General features: G+C 45.7%; 7 non-coding genes across 7 annotated transcripts; all 7 read left to right on the top strand.

Annotated features, from left to right (window-relative positions):
• Window positions 1-2,472: 2,472 nt before the first annotated feature.
• TRNAC-GCA (transfer RNA cysteine (anticodon GCA)) lies at window positions 2,473-2,544 on the top strand. The gene has a single exon. It is a non-coding gene; the product is annotated as a tRNA-Cys (tRNA).
• Window positions 2,545-2,815: 271 nt separating this feature from the next.
• TRNAC-GCA (transfer RNA cysteine (anticodon GCA)) lies at window positions 2,816-2,887 on the top strand. Its single transcript has one exon. It is a non-coding gene; the product is annotated as a tRNA-Cys (tRNA).
• A 520-nt stretch (window positions 2,888-3,407) lies between these two features.
• Window positions 3,408-3,479, top strand: TRNAC-GCA (transfer RNA cysteine (anticodon GCA)). The gene has a single exon. It is a non-coding gene; the product is annotated as a tRNA-Cys (tRNA).
• A 272-nt stretch (window positions 3,480-3,751) lies between these two features.
• On the top strand, window positions 3,752-3,823 carry TRNAC-GCA (transfer RNA cysteine (anticodon GCA)). Its single transcript has one exon. It is a non-coding gene; the product is annotated as a tRNA-Cys (tRNA).
• A 272-nt stretch (window positions 3,824-4,095) lies between these two features.
• On the top strand, window positions 4,096-4,167 carry TRNAC-GCA (transfer RNA cysteine (anticodon GCA)). Its single transcript has one exon. It is a non-coding gene; the product is annotated as a tRNA-Cys (tRNA).
• A 276-nt stretch (window positions 4,168-4,443) lies between these two features.
• On the top strand, window positions 4,444-4,515 carry TRNAC-GCA (transfer RNA cysteine (anticodon GCA)). The gene has a single exon. It is a non-coding gene; the product is annotated as a tRNA-Cys (tRNA).
• Window positions 4,516-4,789: 274 nt separating this feature from the next.
• On the top strand, window positions 4,790-4,861 carry TRNAC-GCA (transfer RNA cysteine (anticodon GCA)). Its single transcript has one exon. It is a non-coding gene; the product is annotated as a tRNA-Cys (tRNA).
• Window positions 4,862-5,000: the final 139 nt, after the last annotated feature.

Below are 5,000 nucleotides of genomic sequence, written 5' to 3' on the forward strand. Positions count from 1 at the left end.
TTATCGAGGCGCCTGGGTTCGCGCGCGCGCAAATGATCTTGCCGCGGGTGAGACGCCCACAAAAAGGGCGCTTGGTCTCGAAAAAGCGCAAGGACGCCGAAACCACATCGATAAGGTCTATTGCAACGGGACTCTCGCGAGCGACAATGAAAGCATCGAACGGGCCTTTGTTGCGTATTATCAGTCACTTTTTGCAATTCGAAAAGCGAATGTACATGGTTTTAAAGAAGAGTTTCTCAAGCGCTTGCCGCGGCTTAGTGACGACACAAAAAAGCTTTTAGAAGGCAGAATAACGGAAGGTGAAGTGGAACGCGCGATTGGTCATCTGAACCCCGGAAAGTCACCGGGACCCGATGGCCTAACCGCAGCATGGTATAAGACGTTTAGAATAGAACTGTCCCCGGGGTTAGCTGAGCTGTTCAATGAGGCGTACGAACGGAAAACTCTGCCGCCCTCCTTCAGCAAAGCGCATACGATATTAATTCCTAAAACGGACGAAGGGGAAAAACTTAAACTGGTGACATCGTATAGGCCCATATCGCTGACCAATGTCGACTACAAGATTTTTATGAAGGTTCTGGCAGCGCGACTTCAAGGTGTCATTAAAGAAATTGTTGGAGAGCACCAAACTTGTGGAATCAAAGGCAGAACCATTAGCTCAAACATTCACAAGATGCGGTGTGTGCTAGAGTGTTGTGACGAAGATTCACTTGGCGTTGCTGTGCTCCAGATAGACCTGGAGAAAGCTTTTGATTGTGTTGCGCATGATATTTTGTTTGTCATCTTAGATCATATTAATGTCGGTTCCATCATCAAGGAGGGAGTGGCCTTGGCGTACCAGAACTGCACAACACGTTTAATTGTTAACAAGTCTTTGGGGGCCCCCATTCACGTAATGCGTTCTGTGCGTCAGGGCTGCCCCCTCAGTCCACTTTTGTTTTGTATTTACATCGAAGCGATGTGCTTAGCGATAAATGAAAATGAAAAAATTCGTGGCTTCAGCTTGGCGGCAGTGGAAGTTAAGCTGCTGGCATATGCAGACGACATTGCGGTGTGTTGTACGAACAAAGAAAGTGTAGAGGAAACGATAAGTGTTGTGAAACATTTTTGTAGCGTCACAGGAAGCCGCGTAAACTGGGCGAAATCTCTTGGGCTTTGGCACGGAAGGTGGCCTTCAAAGCCGGACCTTTTTGCGAATGTGCACTGGACGGAAACACCGACAAGGTACCTCGGTGTTCCCCTGGAATGTTATAACGGCAGCGAGGAGTATTGGTCGCGTCAAACAAAAGAGACGAAGGAAAAAGCAGACAGGTGGAAAGGCATGAACCTGTCTGTTTTCGCTAGGGCTACTGTGTGCAACATGTTTTTTATCGCTAAACTGTGGTATGTGATGCAGGTGTTACATTGTTCAAGGATCAACGTGCAAAGGCTGCACAGAGTGTTCGCAGTTTTTATATGGGGCTCGAAATGGGAAAGGTGCAGACGGACCAACTTGTTCAGGCGCGTGAAGGACGGAGGTCTTGGTTTGGCGCACCTATTTGTGAGACAAGTAGTAAATAGATTTTTGTTTTTCCGTGACGTCAGGGATCCGTTTTTACGTACGGTATGCCAGCTCAGGTTAGGCAGTGCCTTACCAGATTTTGTTGTTACTACGGATAGCCGGCCCGTGACGTTGCGTGGGTATCTCAAGGAAGTGGTAGACAGTGTACGTTTTTTATCTGTACGCTTTTCGATAGATTATCTAGCATGTGTTAGAAGAAAAGAATTGTACAGAGATGTATGTGCTATGGTTTTGCCAGTACCATTGTACAGGGCCATATACAGTGGAAGACCGGGACAAAACGTACTGAAGCGGGTGAGAAACATGCAGGTACCTACAGGGGTGAAAACTTTTTTCTTCAAGTTACACACAGGAACACTATCAGTAAAGACTTTCACAGAGGAACGGGGTTTTTTTACACTATGGGGGTCACACTGCTTGATATGTAAGAAACCAGAAACAATAGACCATGTTTTTTTGCATTGTTGGGAAGGGGTACATTTTTGGGACATATTACAGAGGACAATAAAGAAGGATTTTCCACTAGACCCACACGGAATAAGGTACCTCGCAGTAACAAATGATGATGGGGTCCCATTCGATGTAGTGATGTTGACCGGTCTCCACTGTATATGGCGTGCACGAATGGCCGGATACCATTTCGACCCGGACGCAAAACCAGCAGTAATTTATTTCAGGCAAAGCATGTCTGCATTCATTGAGTGTAGCAAAATAGAGGATATCGAGCCAGAATGGTTGTCAAGGTTTGAACCCCTGGCAAACCTTAAGTATTTTTAAGAGGACAACATCAGTACAAATGGGACTGATGGCAATGCTTGTTTTTTTTTTCTTTTTCTTTGTATTGTAATATATGTGTGTGCAATGATTGCCCTGTACAATGTCCATGCCAGGCAATAAATAAAAAAAAAAAAAGGGGTATAGCTCAGTGGTAGAGCATTCGACTGCAGATCGAGAGGTCCCCGGTTCAAACCCGGGTGCCCCCTACAGTTTTTTACTTCCTTTTATAATCTGGGTAATCTCGCACAACGGGGCAATCGATGTAATGTGAAGCAGCCAAAAAAAGCTTCGTACATAGCCTTGATGCTATGATATCCTCAACCCTCGTTTGTTTATCTTATATTCGAGGTAGAGTTCAAGACTATTAGAACAATTGTGTATGCCATTCAATATACGGTCAGAGTAAATAATACGAAAGCTTCAAATGACTCGTGTTAGAACTGGAAGCCGGTGTGAGTTGCCTGAGCGTAGACGTTCGGGGGTATAGCTCAGTGGTAGAGCATTCGACTGCAGATCGAGAGGTCCCCGATTCAAACCCGGGTGCCCCCTACGGTTTTTTACTTCCTTTTATAATCTGGGAAATGTCGCACAGCGGGGTAATCGATGTAATGTGAAGCAGCCAACAAAAAGCTGCCTACATAGCCTTGATGCTATGATATCCTCAACCCTCGTTTCTTTATCTTATCTTCGAGGTAGAGTTCAAGACTATTATAACAGTTGTGTATGCCGTTCAATATACGGTCAGAGTAAATAATACGAAAACTTCAAATGACTCGCGCCCCGCCGCGGTGGTCTAGTGGCTAAGGTACTCGGCTGCTGACCCGCAGGTCGCGGGTTCGATTCCCGGCTGCGGCGGCTGCATTTTCGATGGAGGCGGAAATGTTGTAGGCCCGTGTACTCAGATTTGGGTGCACGTTAAAGAACCCCAGGTGGTCAAAATTTCCGGAGCCCTCCACTACGGCGTCTCTCATAATCAAATGGGGGTTTTGGGACGTTAAACCCCACAAATCAATCAAATGACTCGCGTTTGAACTGGAAGCCGGTGTGAGTTGCCTGAGCGTAGACGTTCGGGGGTATAGCTCAGTGGTAGAGCATTCGACTGCAGATCGAGAGGTCCCCGGTTCAAACCCGGGTGCCCCCTGCGGTTTTTTACTTCTTTTTATAATCTGGAAAATGTCGCACAGCGGGGTAATTGATGTAATGTGAAGCAGCCAACAAGAAGCTGCCTACATAGCCTTGATGCTATGATATCCTCAACCCTCGTTTCTTTATCTTATCTTCGAGGTAGATTTGAAGACTAATATAACAGTTGTGTATGCCATTCAATATACGGTCAGAGTAAATAATACGAAAGCTCCAAATGATTCGCGTTTGAACTGGAAGCCGGTGTGAGTTGCCTGAGCGTAGACGTTCGGGCGTATAGCTCAGTGGTAGAGCATTCGACTGCAGATCGAGAGGTCCCCGGTTCAAAACCGGGTGCCCCCTACGGTTTTTTACTTCCTTTTATAATCTGGAAAATGTCGCACAGCGGGGTAATCGATGTAATGTGAAGCAGCCAACAAGAAGCTGCCTACATAGTCTTGATGCTATGATATCCTCAACCCTCGTTTGTTTATCTCATCTTCAAGGTAGATTTCAAGACTATTATAACAGTTGTGTATGCCATTCAATATACGGTCAGAGTAAATAATACGAAAGCTTCAAATGACTCGTGTTTGAACTAGAAGCCGGTGTGAGTTGCCTGAGCGTAGACGTTCGGGGGTATAGCTCAGTGGTAGAGCATTCGACTGCAGATCAAGAGGTCCCCGGTTAAAACCCGGGTGCCCCCTACAGTTTTTTTACTTCCTTTTATAATCTGGGAAATGTCGCACAACGGGGTAATCGATGTAATGTGAAGCAGCCAAAAAAAAAAAGCTGCGTACATAGCCTTGATGCTATGATATCCTCAACCCTCGTTTGTTTATCTTATCTTCGAGGTAGAGTTCAAGACTATTATAACAATTGTGTATGTCATTCAATATACGGTCAGAGTAAATAATACGAAAGCTTCAAATGACTCGTGTTTGAACTGGAAGCCGGTGTGAGTTGCCTGAGCGTAGACGTTCGGGGGTATAGCTTAGTGGTAGAGCATTCGACTGCAGATCGAGAGGTCCCCGGTTCAAACCCGGGTGCCCCCTACAGTTTTTTTACTTCCTTCTATAATCTGCGAAATGTCGCACAGCGGGGTAATTGATGTAATGTGAAGCAGCCAAGAAGAAGCTGCCTACATAGCCTTGATGCCATGATATCCTCAACCCTGGTTTGTTTATCTTATCTTCGAGGTAGAGTTCAAGACTATTATAACAGTTGTGTATGCCATTCAATATACGGGTCAGAGTAAATAATACGAAAGCTTCAAATGACTCGCGTTTGAACTGGAAGCCGGTGTGAGTTGCCTGAGCGTAGACGTTCGGGGGTATAGCTCAGTGGTAGAGCATTCGACTGCAGATCGAGAGGTCCCCGGTTCAAACCCGGGTGCCCCCTACGGTTTTTTACTTCTTTTTATAATCTGGAAAATGTCGCACAGCGGGGTAATCGATGTAATGTGAAGCAGCCAACAAGAAGCTGCCTACATATCCTTGATGCTATGATATCCTCAACCCTCGTTTCTTTATCTTATCTT

Source organism: Rhipicephalus microplus, chromosome 5 (assembly GCF_043290135.1).
Source record: "Rhipicephalus microplus isolate Deutch F79 chromosome 5, USDA_Rmic, whole genome shotgun sequence".
Taxonomy (NCBI): domain Eukaryota; kingdom Metazoa; phylum Arthropoda; class Arachnida; order Ixodida; family Ixodidae; genus Rhipicephalus; species Rhipicephalus microplus.